Here is a 17,674-nt window from a genome sequence, read left to right as displayed (position 1 = left end):
GGGTCTGTAGTAATCCTAGTGGTCTTGTGGTAATGTCTGGGGTCTGTAGTAATCCCAGTGGTCTTCTGGTAATGTCTGGGGTCTGTAGTAATCCCAGTGGTCTTGTGGTAATGTCTGGGGTCTGTAGTAATCCTAGTGGTCTTGTGGTAATGTCTGGGGTCTGTAGTAATCCCAGTGGTCTTCTGGTAATGTCTGGGGTTCTATAGTAATCCCAGTGGTTAATGTCTGGGGTTCTATAGTGATCCCAGTGGTCTTGTGGTGATGTCTGTGCGTGGGTGTAGGGGTTTCCTTGTGGGCATGAGAGGACATGAGGTTAGGATCAAGAAGACTTGGCTGTCATGCCTCAGTCACGATCACTACAGATAGATCAGTCTTCCCTCTGGACCTTCACGGCGGGAGGCAGTGGGCGGCAGCGGGAGGCAGCGAGCGGCAAGGAATAGCAGTAAATGGTAGCGAACGGCAGTGGGTGGCAGAGAGAGGCAGTGAATGGCAGGGGATAGCAATAAGTAGTAGTGAACGGCGGTGAGTGGCAGGGGATAACAGTAAATGGTAGTGAACGGCAGTGGGCGGCAGTGGGCGGCAGTGAGTGGCAAGAGATGGCAATGGGCGGCAGGACCCTCACCAAGGGAGGGAAGACTACCCTGTCATTACCTAAAATTAAAACCATTAATGCCGTCTTGGTGTTATACAAGGTGGAGGCTGGTGACCAGTGTTGGGCAACCCCTCCCTCAACCTTCCTCATTCCATCACCCATACCCTCCCTCTACCTTCACTCTTAGCCGCCTTCCCTCCTTCAAGTCCGCTCTGAGTGCCTCGTAGCTCACTGGTGAGAGAGCATTCGAGTCACAATAGCAAGGTCATGAGTTAGATACCCTGGTGAAGAGAAACGTGTGGGCATGTTTCTTTACGCCTCTGCTGCCCCCTACCCTCGCCCACCTGTATGTATAAATAGATAACTACCGACTGTCGTGGGTGGCATCCAGTGTTAGAAAACTCTAGTACAGTATAAGAAAACACCAGTCTTGGGTAAGAAGTATCAGTGGTATAAACCTTGGTAATAAATACCGACAAGTTGGTTTAGAAAGACACGTAAGCAAACACTATGACATATTTATTAGAAAACGTTTCGGTCCTGGGACCTTGATCACTTCTAACATACAGAGGTAGAAAGACATTATATATATAGGCGGAGAGTGAGATGTGACGCACGTGACCTGAGGAATGTCATAAGAACATAAGAATGGAGGAACACTGCAGAAGGCCTACTGGCCCATGCGAGGACCTGCCTCGCATGGGCTAGTAGGCCTTCTACAGTGTTCCTCCATTCTTATGTTCTTATGACATTCCTCAGGTCACGTGCGACACACCTCACTCTCCGCCTATATATATAATGCCTTTCTACCTCTGTATGTTAGAAGTGATCAAGGTCCCAGGACCGAAACGTTTTCTAATAAATATGTCATAGTGTTTGCTTACGTGTCTTTCTAAACCAAGAAGTATCAGTGTCTCTTATGATGTTACAATAATATCTCTCTCTCTCTCTCTCTCCCTCCCTCCCTCCCTCCCTCCCTTCAGTATACCTGTTACCGGTTTCCAGAGTTCACCATCCTCCCCTTAGCCTCCCTCCCCTTACCTTCACCCTTAGCAATAAAAAAAAATCTACTTCAACTCGAGCCACCCTTCCTCTTCCCCTTCAACCATAGCCACTCTTCCTTTTGTCCTTCAGCCGTAGCCACATTTCCTCTCCTTCAACCGTAGCCACACTTCCTCTCCTTCAATCGTAGCCACACTTCCTCTCCTTCAACCGTAGCTACACTTTCTCTCCTTCAACCGCAGCTACACTTCCTCTCCTTCAACCGTAGCTACACTTCCTCTCCTTCAACCGTAGCTACACTTCCTCTCCTTCAACCGTAGCCACACTTCCTCTCCTTCAACCGTAGCTACACTTCCTCTCCTTCAACCGTAGCTACACTTCCTCTCCTTCAACCGTAGCTACACTTCCTCTCCTTCAACCGTAGCCACACTTCCTTTCCTTCAACCGTAGCCACACTTCCTCTCCTTCAACCGTAGCTACACTTCCACTCCTTCAACCTTAGCCACACTTCCTCTCTTTCAACCGTAGCCACACTTCCCCTCCTTCAACCGTAGCCACACTTCCTTTCCTTCAACCTTAGCCACACTTCCTCTCCTTCAACCGTAGCTACACTTCCACTCCTTCAACCTTAGCCACACTTCCTCTCCTTCAACCTTACGAAGCGTCAGAATGGGATAGGATAACTTGTGGGGTTCCCCACGGATCACAACTAGAATCACTGTTATTCCTGATATATGTAAACGACCCTTGGGTCAGTAGGCCTACTGCAATACTCCATATGTTCTTAAAAAATAATCTTTTGTATTGTTGTTTGCCGTTCAAGTGGAAGTAATGAAGGATAATAAGAGCAGTCGAGAACAGGAGCTGGCTTCAGGAAGACTGGAGAGGCTACAGTACAAAACAGCCACACAAGTGCCTACTGTAGTTCAACCTAAACAGGGGCAAAAGTATAAGAATTGGTTAGTGGAGAGGAAGACTGGGGGTGAAATACAGCACGGAAGGAGAAAAAAATACATGTGATGTATAAGTAGGGCCTCAGGGTAAACATTACACTGAATATATCGCCGGAAGTGCATAGTAACTTCAGAACTTCGTATGTGCGAGACGTAATTTCAAGAGCTGCATTCAGGGCGTTATACACTGTTTAGAGTACTCAGCACCAGTATGGAGATTCAGGAAGGTTCCAGAAGTGTACTACTATAATAGTTCAAGGATTATGTGGTCCGATGTACTAGCAAATACTAAAGGAATAAAGCCTAATACATGTGGACCAGTGGAGACATGATTACGACATATGAAGTACACAGAACATGATAGGACGGAAAAGGCCGGAATGTTTAAAATGGGATGAAAAGAAAATGTCGTATATGGAACAGTGACAGAGGAGCCACAGTAGTGTCAGTTTGACACTCCTGGTTGCTGGCCTGATCGACAAAGCTGTTAGCGCTAGCCAGACGTAATTCAGCGAATGCACCACAGCTCTGCTCATAAGAAATTGGCTTAAAGAAATTGTCTTCACAGAAGAAAGTGCAAAATAACCCCAGTGAAGAGCAGGGGCGCCAGGTGCACAATAAGAGAACATTGTATCAACACCCCTGGTCCCGGACTATTCAACATCTTGCCAGAAGATATTAGAAACACTGCTGGAACAAGTGTAGAAGTTTTCAAGAGGAAATTGAACAATTATCTCCACCAGGTGCCTGATCAACCAGGCTGTGATGGATATGTGAGCCAGCAGGCCGCCATCAGCAACAGCCTGGTTGACCAAGCAAGCCCTAGACAAGCCTCGCCCAAGGCCGGGCTCCGGGAGTTATAAAAAACACTCGAAACTCATCAAAGGTAAAGGTAAAAGGTCTGATTTGGGACTGGGTCGTGGGAACGATGACCCACCTATCCGAAATCGAGAAGGTAGGTAGTTTCAAGAACAGGTATGAGAGAACTCTGGAGCCTAGGAGCCAAGAGAGCCAGTTGCTAGTATTACGACAAGAGATCGGGAGCTGAGACTAGTACAATGCAAGCACAAATCATTGTGTACAAGCGCATTCAACACTGGAGTCATCAACAGCTGGCTACACCGGCGTCATCAACAATTGGCTACACCGGCGTCATCAACAGCTGGCTACACCGGCGTCATCAACAATTGGCTACACTGGCGTCATCAACAGCTGGCTACACCGGCGTCATCAACAATTGGCTACACCGGCGTCATCAACAATTGACTACACTGGCGTCATCAACAGCTGGCTACATTGGCGTCATCAACAACTGGCTACACTGGCGTCAACAACAGCTGGCTACACTGGCGTCATCAACAGCAAGCTACACTGGCGTCATCAACAGCTGGCTACACTGGCGTCATCAACAGCTGGCTACACTGGCGTCATCAACAGCTGGCTACACTGGCGTCATCAACAGCTGGCTACACTGGCGTCATCAACAGCTGGCTACACTGGCGTCATCAACAGCTGGCTACACTGGCGTCATCAACAGCTGGCTACACTGGCGTCATCAACAGCTGGCTACACTGGCATCATCAACAGCTGGCTACATTAGCATCATCATCAACAAACAAGGCAGGAAATAACTGCACTTAGGTCTTATAATTTCTGTGGCGTTCATTAGTTAGGAGTTGGTGGCTCTTGCCACAATATTTCGCTCACCCTCGCAAGTCTTCGCTCATCGTCCACATTAATCTGAAAACTCTGTTGTCCTCCGGGAAACTCACTCAAACAATTTAATTTGGTATTTGAATGTTGGTCCATTCTGACCCAAACCGCAGACCAAAGTTTACGATCGTGGGCGGTGCCAGGTGTGGGCGTGGCATGAATGTGAGGGTGTGGCCAGCGGGTGTGGGCGTGGCATGAATGTGAGGTTGTGGCCAGCAGGTGTGGGCGTGGCATGAATGTGAGGGTGTGGCCAGCAGGTGTGGGCGTGGCATGAATGTGAGGGTGTGGCCAGCAGGTGTGGGCGTGGCATGAATGTGAGGGTGTGGCCAGCAGGTGTGGGCGTGGCATGAATGCGAGGGTGTAGCCAGCGGGTGTGGGCGTGGCATGAATGTGAGGTTGTGGCCAGCAGGTGTGGGCGTGGCATGAATGCGAGGGTGTGGCCAGCGGGTGTGGGCGTGGCATGAATGTGAGGTTGTGGCCAGCAGGTGTGGGCGTGGCATGAAAGTGTGTGGGCATGGTAAGTGAGTAGCTTATGGAGGAAGCAAGAAAAAGTCACAATACCATGACTGGAACAATACACGTATAACCCGCACGTAGGAGAATGGAACTTACGACAACGTTTCGGTCTGATGTTTCATTCATGGCTGTCAGACTTTGATGTGTTTAAGTTCTTACTGAACACATTTCATATACCTTTGATGAGTTTCGAGAGTCTTTCTACTCCCGGAGCCCGGCCATGGGTCAGGCTCGTCTGGTGCAGGCTTGGTCAACTAGGCTGTTGTTGCTAGTGGCGCCGCAGCCTCACAGAGTCACACTGTGTCCTTATTATATCACTCCTGTGTTTATTTTCGGTAGTGATCCAGCTGGTACAGTTCCAAGGGACCAGAACCAGCTGTGGTTTTGGCTTCAGATTTTGTGCAGAGGTAAGAATTATTTTCTATTTTCTGTCTTGTCCGGGATTTTTGTATCTACTATAGTTCGATGCAGTTATTTTTCATCCTAGGAAAAAGTCTAGAATCTAGAAGTGTTGCTGTTATTTGGTTGTACCTTGAGACCCCTGGTTATCTTCAAGAGGCAGCTGGACAGATACCTAAAGTCGGTGCCGGATCAGCCTGGCTGTGGTTCGTACGTTTGACTATGTGTAGCCAGCAGTAACAGCTTCGTTGATCAGGCCCTGATTCACTAGGAGGCCTGGTCATGGACCGGGCCGCGGGGGCGTTGATCCCCGGAATGTCCTCCAGGTAGGTAGGGAGCGTCGTTCCAGACTATACAACATCTTACCAGAAGATATCAGAACGACGGCTGGAACAAGTGTAGAAGTCTTCAAGAGGAAACTGAACAAGTATCTTCACCAGGCGCCAGATCAATCAGGCTGTGATGGATATGTGGGGCAGCGGGCTTCCAGCAGCAACAGCCTAGTTGACCAGGCAAACACCAGACGAGCCTGGCCCATGGCCGGGCTCCGAGATGCAATAGTGGAACTCTCGAAACTCTTCAAAGGTATATCAAAGGTAAGGTATATTCTAATTTGCATCTTAATTACATGAGTGTTTCTGGTGCTGCTCCTCCTCTCAAGGTACTGATAACATTCTTGCTACTCGTTATATCTTCCTAGAGAGTTTTAATATTAGAGTACTGATACACACTAACACCAACCTCAGAGTATACTTGTCAGTGGTACAATACTAGGGTAGTATATACTATTGTACCACTACTATGTGGACCTCAGTGGTACAATACTAGGGTAGTATATACTATTGTACCACTACTATGTGGACCTCAGTGGTACAATACTAGGGTAGTATATACTATTGTACCACTACTATGTGGACCTCAGTGGTACAATACTAGAGTAGTATATACTATTGTACCACTACTATGTGGACCTCAGTGGTACAGTACTAGGGTAGTATATACTGTTATACCACTATGTGGACCTCAGTGGTACAATACTAGGCGTAGTTACCTGGAGGTTACCTGGAAGTTATTCCGGGGATTAACGCCCCCGCGGCCCGGTCCATGACCAGGCCTCCCGATGGATCAGGGCCTGATCAACTAGGCTGTTACTGCTGGCCGCACGCAGTCCAACGTACGAGCCACAGCCCGGCTGATCCGGCACTGACTTTAGGTATCTGTCCAGCTCTCTCTTGAAGGCAACCAGGGGTTTATTGGCAATTCCCCTAATGCTTGATGGCTGTTGAACAGTCTTGGGCCCCGGACACTTATGGTCTTTTTCCTTAGTGTACCAATGGCGCCCCTACTTTTTATTGGGGGCATTTTGCATCGCCTGCCCAGTCTTTTACTTTCGTAGGGAGTGATTTCTGTGTGCAGATTTGGGACCATTCCTTCCAAGATTTTCCAAGTGTAGATTATGATATATCTCTCCCTCCTGCGTTCCAACGAGTACAAGTCAAGTGCTTCCAAGCGTTCCCAGTAGTTAAGGTGCTTGACAGAACTTATACGTGCAGTAAAGGATCTCTGTACACTCTCTAGATCTGCGATTTCACCTGCTTTGAATGGAGATGTTAATGTACAGCAGTATTCCAGCCTAGAGAGAAGTGATTTGAAAAGGATCATCATTGGCTTGGCATCTCTCGTTTTGAACGTTCTCATTATCCATCCTATCATTTTCTTTGCACGTGCGATCGTGGCACTGTTGTGATCCTTGAAAGTGAGGTCCTCAGACATCACTACTCCCAGGTCCCTTACATTATTTTTCCGCTCTATTGTATGGCCAGAGTCTGTAGTATACTCTGTTCTAGTTATTATCTCCTCCAGTTTTCCATAACGGAGTACTTGGAATTTGTCCTCATTGAACATCGTATTGTTTACCGTTGCCCACCGGAAAACTTTGTTTATATCTTCTTGGAGGTTAACCGCGTCCTCAGCAGATGACAGCCGCATGCAGATCCTAGTATCATCCGCAAAGGATGATACGGTGCTGTGATGTATATCTCTGTCTATGTCTGATATGAGGATAAGGAATAAGATGGGGGCGAGTACTGTGCCTTGTGGAACAGAGCTCTTCACTATGGCAGCCTCCGATTTAACTGTTGACCACTACTCTTTGTGTTCGATTTGTTAGGAAGTTGAAGATCCATCTCCCCACTTTCCCAGTTATTCCTTTAGCACGTATTTTATGGGCTATTACACCATGATCGCATTTGTCAAATGCTTTTGCAAAGTCTGTGTATATTACATCTGCATTCTGATTTTCTTCCAGTGCATCCAAGGCCATATCATAGTGATCCAGTAGTTGTGAGAGGCAGGAGCGACCTGCCCTGAACCCATGTTGCCCTGGATTGTGCAGATTTTGGGAATCCAGGTGATTTGCAATCCTGCTTCTTAGCACTCTTTCAAAGATTTTTATGATGTGGGACGTCAGAGCTATTGGTCTATAGTTCTTAGCTAATGCTTTGCTGCCACCTTTATGGAGTGGGGCTATATCCGTTGTTTTAAGTGACTGTGGAATTTCACCCATGTCCAAGCTCCTCCTCCATAGTGTACTTAGGGCACACGAGAGGGGTTTCTTGCAGTTCTTAATGAAAACAGAGTTCCACGAGTCTGGGCCCGGGGCTGAGTGCATGGGCATGTTGTCAATGGCTTTTTCGAAATCTATCGGAGTTAGGCTAATGTCGGAAATCTGGCATACATTTATGGAGTTTTGAGGCTCATTCATGAAGAAATCATTTGGGTCGTCGATCCTCAGACCGATTAGTGGTTCACTAAACACAGAGTCGTACTGGGATTTCAATATTTCACTCATTTCCTTGTTGTCATCTGTGTAAGTCCCATCCTGTCTGAGTAAGGGCCCGATACTAGATGTGGTATTTGCCTTATTTTTGGCATATGAAAAGAAATATTTTGAATTTCTTTCAATTTCACTAATAGCTTTAAGCTCCTCCTGTCTCTCCTGGTTCCTGTAAGAGTCATTTAACTTAAGTTCGATAGTTTCCACTTCCCTGGTCAGCACCTCCTTTCGTGTATCAGATATTCTAGCACTCCTGAGGAGCTCAGTGACTTCGTCGTCTTCTGTAGAGGGAGCGTCTTTCTCCAGTTTACTCCTGCTCTTCTTCTTTCTTAGGGGAATATGCCTAGAACATGCTTCGGCTGCCAGGAAGTTGATCGTTTCGTTTAGGACATGGTTTACCTGATCCCAGTTGATGTTCTTGTTGTTGTAGTTTATACTATTGTACCACTACTATGTGGACTTCAGTGGTACAATACTACGGTAGTATATACTGTTGTACCACTACTATGTGGACCTCAGTGGTACAATACTAGGGTAGTATATACTATTGCACCACTACTATGTGGACCTCAGTGGTACAATACTAGGGTAGTATATACTATTGTACCACTACTATGTGGACCTCAGTGGTATAATACTTGGGTAGTATATACTGTTCAAATATTGTACCACTGACATACTCGCTGGAACACAGACTCATGGAAACTACGAGAGGGACTGATTCCAGATTTCTTGCATAGACCAGAAATTCATCACAAGACACAAAGTATCCACTATGCAAGTGAGAGTTTAACAAGCACACTGAGACATCGCTCAGAGTAAAGAATTCCAGGATTTAGAGGGGAAATTCGACGGGTTCCTGCAGGAATTTTCTGATCACGGCTGTAGTGCTTACGTTGAAGTGCGTGCTGATGACACAAACAGCTGGTTGATCGCATTGACAACAAGGAGGCTTTGTCAGGGTCCGGGCCGCGGGGTTGGATTAGGGGCGGTGACCCCCACCCCATCCCCGATGATGAGCCAGTAAAGCCTCTCGTTAATATTTTGGAGGCGGGACCAGGAGCTATGAATCGACCGGTGCAAACTCAACTAAGAGAGTACAACACATTCCTCCTCGGGATCCTTCTCAACACAGAAAAACATGACACACACACATTAGATAAACTCGAAAATATTGAAACCCGATAAAACGGCGAGAGAGAAAACACGTCATTCAGACATATTCCCAAATTGTATCTTTGGAGATGTAAAGGGAGGGAGGAAGAGAGGGAGGGAGGGAGGGAGGAAGAGAGGGGGGGAGGAAGGAAGAGAGGGAGGGGGAGGAAGAGAGGGAGGGAAGGATGGGCACAATAAGGGAGAGGGTATGGGCGGAAGGAGGGACGAAGGAGAAAGGGAAAGAGGGTTAGGTACATGTGCGGATGAAGAGAAAAAAGGGAAAAATGAATTGGAGGAACTGGAAAATGAAGAAATAGAAGAGGGAAGGGATAAATTAGGGAGGGATATGAGAGAGAGAGAGAGAGAGAGAGATTAACGGAAGAGTGGAGGAAGCGAATGAAAGTAGGGATGAAGGGATGGTCAGAATAAAGAAAATATGGGAGGAATGTAGAAGCAAAACGGTGAGAGGCCGAGATGGGAAATGATTGGCAGAGGGGAAGAAGGAAATGGTGAAAGGTACAGTATTAAGGCTAGGGGTAGGGGAGTAGAGAAAAAGGCAGTGAGGGACGGGTGGAGAAGGCAGGGATCCAAGAAGGCTGTTGGATAAACTGTAAAAGTAGACAGTTGGATCCTTAAACTAATTAGTAAACTGGACTCGTAAAAGTAAGTCAAGAATCAAATTAGAGACCTCCACAGCGAAAAGTTGTTTCTCAAGGCATAGTACTCTCTTAACTATCTTTCTCATTCTCGTATCTGACACAGAGATGCATATAATGGCACAGTAACATCCCTCTCAGATGATACAAGAAATTATATGAATACCAGTCATCGAGGAAGTTTTCTCAAGTTGTGCAAACCTGGGAGGAATGACCAACGAGGAGATATCTGTTATACATCAGTTCTTTGTTCCAGGGATCAGCGCCCCTCCCCCGGCTCGGTCTCGGACCAAATTTATCAGATTGAAAAATAAATAGTAAAAGAATGAACTATCAAAAGACACAGGGAAGGAAAGATAAATGTAAACTGGATGTACTAAGTCTCTAAGCTTTATTTACTATTTTATCTGTTCATGGGAGAGGAAAAAAATACCCGGGTTATGATAGTGCAGTAAGATAGAGGCGCTTCCGTTTCACATCTGAATGGACGTACCTTTGATGAGTTCCGAGAGTTTTCCTACAGACACACACACACACACACACACACACACACACACACACACACACACACACACACAACCGCAATTAGGTGAGTACGCTCCGTAGGTGAGTCACGGGGATGTTAGAAAGTATTTCCTCAGTCATAGAGTTGTCAGGAAGTGGAACAATCTGGAGAGTGATGTAGTGGAGGCAGTATCCATAATAGTTTTAAGGAGACGTACGATAAAGCTCATGGAGCATGGAGAGAGTGGACCTAGTAGTGACCAGCGAAGAGGCGGGGCCAGCAGCTGTGACTCGACCTCCGCAATCACAAATAGGTGAGTATACACACACACACACACACACACACACACACACACACACACACACACACCATACCCATTGTTGACCCCTCGATCAGGTCGAATGCACACAGGCGCACACAAGACTGCCTTGCCCCACGCACGTGCACACAAACACAAATACACACAATAACACACACCCGCGTGAAATTAAGGGTCAACGTTAGTGTCAATGCTGACATGTGTAAGGTTTAACGGTGGTAATGGAGTTACCGTCTCTTCATACATGACGCAGTGACCGCACCCTCATAACTGCATCAGAACATTCACATCCACATAACTAAAGCTCATTCAGTTTTATCTGTTCTAGACTTATGAAATCGTAATAACACGATTGCAAACAAGCCACGGTACTGGTGGGGTTAGAACCCATGGCAAGTGAGTCGTTAAACTCCAGGCCAGTGTGTTAGCCACTGGATCAGCTGGCTACACTATACTTAGTTGGATGACTCTTATTGTAGCCAGCTGGCTCAGTGGCTTACGCACTGGCCTGGAGTTTTACGACTCACTTGCTGTGGGATCTAACCCCGCCTGTACCGTGGTTTGTTTAGCTGCTCTCGTCCTGCTAGTTGGCTTAGCCGGATCTTGGTTCACTATCTACTTAGATTCTTATTGCAGTCTGTTTGCCCTGGTCCAGTGTACTTGTGTCCGCCATGTGGTCATCGAGATCTAGGAGTGATTAGTATGTCTCCACGCACATCACAAGGATGCGTTCGGCTGGTGCCTGGGTCATGTTGGTGTGCCAGAAAATGAACGGGCAGATACTGAGGCGAAGACTGCTATTCCATAGCAGACTTTTTCGGTCACTTCATGCGCCACATGCATAGATGTATGTACTTGAGAAGTGGCAGATCCAAGGGGCCCTGCAAACATGAAGCAAGGTGTTGGGCCCTCCTTCCTGCGGGGGTCAACACCCCCGCGACCCAGTTCTTGACTAGACCTCCCAGTGGATCAGGACCTGATCAACCAGGCTGTTATTGCTTGCTGCATGTAGTCCAACGTACAATCCGACTGATCCAGCACTACCTTAAGATATCCGTCCAGTTCCCTCTGGAACCCAGCCAGCGGTTTCTTGGTAATTCCCCTCGTACCTTTAGTAGGAATCGTTATTTAAAACAACTATTTGTCGACTGAGGATTGTGTACACTCATCTCAACTGAAGCACCTGCTTGCGAGCGCTCCTGTTCCTCCACCTCATTATGTAGCTTGTAATGTGTTGGTAGTTTTAGAACACATTTTAATTGCTTACCCACGATTTGGGTCGGTTCTCGTTCATTGTGTTTTTTAAATAACGAAGGTATCTGTAGGGATCTCGGACTTGAATGAGATTTTTAACTAATGATAGTTATCCTGATGTAATTGTAATTATGCTGGGCGTATTTTTTTTCTGGTATGTTTTTAATTAATGCTTAATTTTACATTTGTTATATCAGGGGAACATAGGACTTCAGCCCTTTTTAAATTTCGACTATTCAGAGCGGTTTGAAGCTTTTTCTTTGACGCATCTCATTTTTTTTAGCTAAAACACGTAAATTATCACATTTCTTATCGAAACTGCTGCTACAATTGAATTTTACGGGAGAAAGTAAAATTAGCCCCTTTCTCCAAGTCCCCAGAGAAAACTAATAATGCTGCTTCAAGATGAATTCCTTAGCCGCCTCTTCTAACTAGACTGCCGCTTGTAGGCCTCTCTTATGTAAAATTTCTGAAGACGGCCATGCTTGTTATGTGCGTTGTATTTCATTTTTGATGGCAAGATCGCTGAATGATCTACAAGATAAAAACGCTCTTCAAATTTCAAACTAAATCACAGTGAAAATGTGTGTTCCTGAGGGCACAACACTCGTTCAAGTTCTCTCTGTCTCTCTCGTTCTCGTGTCTAGCATCGGGAAAGACAAATCATAGTGCTGCATCATCGTTAACAAGAGGATAAAAGAATTCGTAAACCTTTTGTTCTCCTCTCGTGTGTCAGGAGTACGGAAAAATGGCTTGCATAATCACGCTTTTTTTTTTTTGTATTGGATATTTGAACACGACAATCCTACGTTCCTATGGGTAACGGAAATTAGTTGTTTTCACCCTTAATTATGATAATCCTTTTCTCATATCTTAAGTTATCAAAGTGTGATTAGTAATTTTTAAACTCTGTGGGAGAGGAGGAGGATTAGCTCTGGATTATGGCTACGTGTACTCGCCTAATTGTACTCACCTAATTGTGGTTGCAGGGGTCGAGACTCAGCTCCTGGCCCCGCCTCTTCACTGATCGCTACTGGATCCTCTCTCTCTCTGCTTCCTGAGCTTTGTCATACCTCTTCTTAAAACTATGTATGGTTCCTGCCTCCACTACTTCACTTGCTAGGCTATTCCACTTGCTGAGTGTGTGTGTGTGTGTGTGTGTGTGTGTGTGTGTGTGTGTGTGTGTGGGTTGAATGGTGTAATTACCTATTGTTAATTACCTTTTTGTATCTATAAGAGCAAGGCTTAGCTCGTAGTGTCCTGTATTCTATTAAGCTTCTTAATTAACAGTGGTTGCAGTATTTACTGCCTCTTTTAACCTATTCTATTGTTCTACCACTATCATTGCTAAGAAAATTTTCTAGAATCCCTTCAGTGATTCGTTCTTCCCTAGTTTATAACTAGGGTTTCTCGTTCTACCTCTTCTTTGGAGGCCTTTGCACTTCCTATGAATTTATCATATCTCCACACACACATATCATATCTCCTCTTTTTCTCATATTAGCTAAAGAGGGCATATATAATGCTTTCAGCCTTGTGTGTGTGTGTGTGTGTGTGTGTGTGTGTGTGTGTGTGTGTGTGTGTGTGTGTGTGTGATAGTTCCAGGAGAGGGTGCCGACAACCACGAGACAATGGTCAGAGGAAGGTAATCTCTTAGGATTGGTTTTAGTTTCTGCAGAGAGGCGGGGCCGGGGTAGTAAGTTTTGCAAAATATCCTCTGGCACTATCATGTGAAACAATTATGCTTTCCGTGTTGGGCAAAATTAACAAGTCACAAGCTGAATACATACCTATAATTAAATTAAAAATTTAACTCGACAGTATGTTCGCTTGGTAATAGTCTGTCATTAAACTCCTGACTATTAAAAGTTAATTGAGTCAGCGTCCAACTGCTTCATAAAAAAAGAAAACTGGCATCCCCGTCATTTATATACAAAGATCTTTGTTATTAAAAATATATAAAGTCTGCAATTTATGGTCAGGCTACCTTTGCAACACTCAAGACTTTAACAGAATTAGGAACAATAGAACTCTAAGTGATATCCCAACTTACTTTGACCCTCCTCTTAACCTGGAGTCTCCCTTGTGAGACCTGGCCAACTGATTGCAACACGCCTGTGCAACAGTGCACTGAACAGTTCCGCTTGCTCTGAGTGTTCTTAAGACGTGCACGTCAGTCATACCCATCATTAGGAATGTTATTAATGGGAGGTTCAGGTTTTTTTCACCGTCTTGTGAGCCTTGGTGCCAGTTAGGGGCTCATGTGTACCTCACACAGGCCTAGAGGCCTCCCTCTCAGGTTCGACTAGGCACAGCAGTGAGCAGACGTGAAGGCTGGGCTCCTCAATGAATACCAGTAATAGGCCTCCATAACAGTCAACAGTTGTTTCCTTGCTACCATCACTCCATCAATGAACACTCCTAACACTTAATCCAGATACAGTCATAGCCATAATTTTAAAGTGGTGGACCGGTAAGCCAGCGGAAGGCCTCGGTCAGATGACCAAAAGCTCCAGTGGCGGGTCATCATATGACTAAGACCCGCGTCAGGAAACACTTGTCCTGTTTCCTGACAAATCTTACCTAACCTGACTTGATCACTGAACTGTACTTCTTCCCTTTCTTGGATAGAGCCTGATGGCCTCTCATTCCCCAAGTTCTGTTAAGTTGAAGTACTGGTATAAGTAGAGGTACAACTATAAATATAGTTGTAGAAATAAGTACTAGTGCAACTCTATAATTACAACTGCAGTAATAGTACTGCAAGTAGTAGTTACAGGTGTAGTATGAAGCCTCGTAGCAAGATTCTGTAGGACGAGTGTGATGTGTGGTGTGGTGTAGCGTTATATGTGACGTGGTGTTGTGTGCGGCGTGGTGTTGTGTGCGGCGTGGTGTGTGTGGCGTGGTGTTACGTGGCGTGGCGTGGTGTTACGTGGCGTGGCGTGGGTGTAGTGTGGCGTGGCGTGGGTGTTGTGGCGCATGGATGTACGCCCAGGGGACCATCGGGAGCCAGGGAGTGACTGCATCAACCCCTGCAGAGTGATTTCCTCCCAGCCGCTCCAACACACCCATCATATAAGTGTGATATATGACGCTATATCCAAGCGTGGGTCCCACCACCCACACCCCGCCGCCCACACCGCGTCACCCACACACCGCCCACCACACATGCATATCTTGGAAAATCTTTGGTTACTGAAATTTTATATGATTTAATGGGCAATATACTGGGATATAAAGTGAGGGGTATATAGAGATGCTCACGACCAAACATGTCGGGGATGCCCTTGCCCCCCGGCTGGGCATCCCGCTGGGCACATGGCACGGGCGGAGGCCTCCCAGGGTGGATGCTCTACAGGGTGCTGCTGGCCACGCCACTTTCCCCCTTGTGGTGTGTGACTGAAGAGCGACGGTAGCATGGCACATGCCACTCCCAGGTACCTGACACGAACACAACACTGTTGGCAGACAGTGCTATTGTAACCCCCACGTACCGACCCGCAAGTGCCGACCCGCAAGTGCCGACCCGCAAGTGCCGACCCACAAGTACCGACCCGCAAGTGCCGACCCACAAGTACCGACCCACAAGTACCGACCCACAAGTACCGACCCACAAGTACCGACCCGCAAGTACCGACCCACAAGTACTGTCAGCATAGTTGCTGATCCCCTTTCATGTGTTGCATAGATTAGCTGAGCATCATAGTACCATCCATGTGTTCTAAGTTATATATGTCCTTGTTATTGTATAGAATCAGCCCAGAACCACATGCCTGTTCAGCCTATAGCATAGTAGTGTATGTCGTGTATGTCGAGACGACTTACGTAACATGACCGAGCTGTCAGCATAGTTGCTGATCCCCTTTCATGTGTTGCATAGATTAGCTGAGTATCATAGTACCATCCATGTGTTTTAAATAGATCTCTAGGCCCAGTGACTGTATGACGTCACGGGATGCAGCATGAGGGAGTGAGATGCTCTGCCTCGCTCTCACTCCACGCTTAGACATACAAGCAGGCAGTAACACGGAAGGCTGGGCCCCTTCCTTACCACAGTCTGACAATACATATCGTTACCATCCAACAAGTGAGTTTACCTTCATCCATCATATCTCCTTCCGAACCCCCACGACAGTACCGACCCACAAGTGCCGACCCACAAGTGCCGACCCGCAAGTGTTGACCCACAAGTACCCACCCACAAGTACCCACCCACAAGTACCGATTCTCATTCCATAGATATACCATTGTAAAATCAAATCAGATAGTCAAATGGGAACTGATTCTTACTTCGCCCTTTACGTTGGACTGCGTACCACTGGCACCAACAATCTTTCTGATCAGGCTATCAACTAGGAAGGTAAAAGGACACATGTGCAATAAATGAGATAATTTATTGTGGCAACGTTTCGCTCTCCAGGAGCTTTGCCAAGGTAATGGCATATTGCTGGTAATTCTACCAACATTATTACTATCACAGCGAGGCCTGGTCTCGGACCGAGCCGCGGGGGGCGTTGACCCCCGAAACCCTCTCCACAGCACCGTATCATCCTTTGCGGATGATACTAGGATCTGCATGAGGCTGTCATCTGCTGAGGACGCGGTTAACCTCCAAGAAGATATAAACAAAGTTTTCCAGTGGGCAACGGTAAACAATATGATGTTCAATGAGGACAAATTACAACTACTCCGTTATGGAAAACTGGAGGAGATAATAACTAGAACAGAGTATACTACTGACTCCGGCCATACAATAGAGCAGAAAAATAATGTAAGGGACCTGGGAGTAGTAATGTCTGAGGATCTCACTTTCAAGGATCACAACAGTGCCACGATCGCACGTGCAAAGAAAATGATAAGATGGATAATAAGAACTTTCAAAACGAGAGATGCCAAGCCCATGATGATCCTTTTCAAATCACATGTTCTCTCTAGGCTGGAATACTGCTGTACATTAACATCTCCATTCAAAGCAGGTGAAATCGCAGATCTAGAGAGTGTACAGAGATCCTTTACTGCACGTATAAGTTCTGTCAAGCACCTTAACTACTGGGAACGCTTGGAAGCACTTGACTTGTACTCGTTGGAACGCAGGAGGGAGAGATATATCATAATCTACACTTGGAAAATCTTGGAAGGAATGGTCCCAAATCTGCACACAGAAATCACTCCCTACGAAAGTAAAAGACTGGGCAGGCGATGCAAAATGCCCCCAATAAAAAGTAGGGGCGCCATTGGTACACTAAGGGAAAACACCATAAGTGTCCGGGGCCCAAAACTGTTCAACAGCCTCCCATCAAGCATTAGGGGAATTGCCAATAAACCCCTGGCTGCCTTCAAGAGAGAGCTGGACAGATACCTAAAGTCAGTGCCGGATCAGCCGGGCTGTGACTCGTACGTTGGACTGCGTGCGGCCAGCAGTAACAGCCTAGTTGATCAGGCCCTGATCCATCGGGAGGCCTGGTCATGGACCGGGCCGCGGGGGCGTTGATCCCCGGAATAACCTCCAGGTAACCTCCAGGTATACTCCAGGTATCAACTAGGTAGCCTAGTCTGGGGCTGGACCGCAGGGGCTGTGACTACAGGTAACTTACAAGTAAGATAAGATTTTGTTGAGATTTTTAACCCAGGAGGGTTAGCCATCCAGGGTAACCCAAGAAAGTCGGTGCGTCATCGAGGACTATGTCTTATTTCCACTGGGGTCCTTCAGTGTTGTCCCCCAGGATGCGACCCACACCAGTCGATTAACATCCAGGTACCTACTTATTTGCTAG

The 17,674-nt window shown here is 46.5% G+C and overlaps 1 protein-coding gene across 3 annotated transcripts in view; it reads right to left on the bottom strand.

Annotated features, from left to right (window-relative positions):
* LOC128702320 (AT-rich interactive domain-containing protein 3B-like) overlaps positions 1 to 17,674 on the bottom strand; it is a 221,708-nt gene that overhangs the window by 62,351 nt on the left and 141,683 nt on the right. The window lies entirely within an intron of this gene.

This window comes from Cherax quadricarinatus, chromosome 80, assembly GCF_038502225.1.
Source record: "Cherax quadricarinatus isolate ZL_2023a chromosome 80, ASM3850222v1, whole genome shotgun sequence".
Taxonomy (NCBI): domain Eukaryota; kingdom Metazoa; phylum Arthropoda; class Malacostraca; order Decapoda; family Parastacidae; genus Cherax; species Cherax quadricarinatus.
This window is presented reverse-complemented; position numbering and strand designations above follow the sequence as displayed.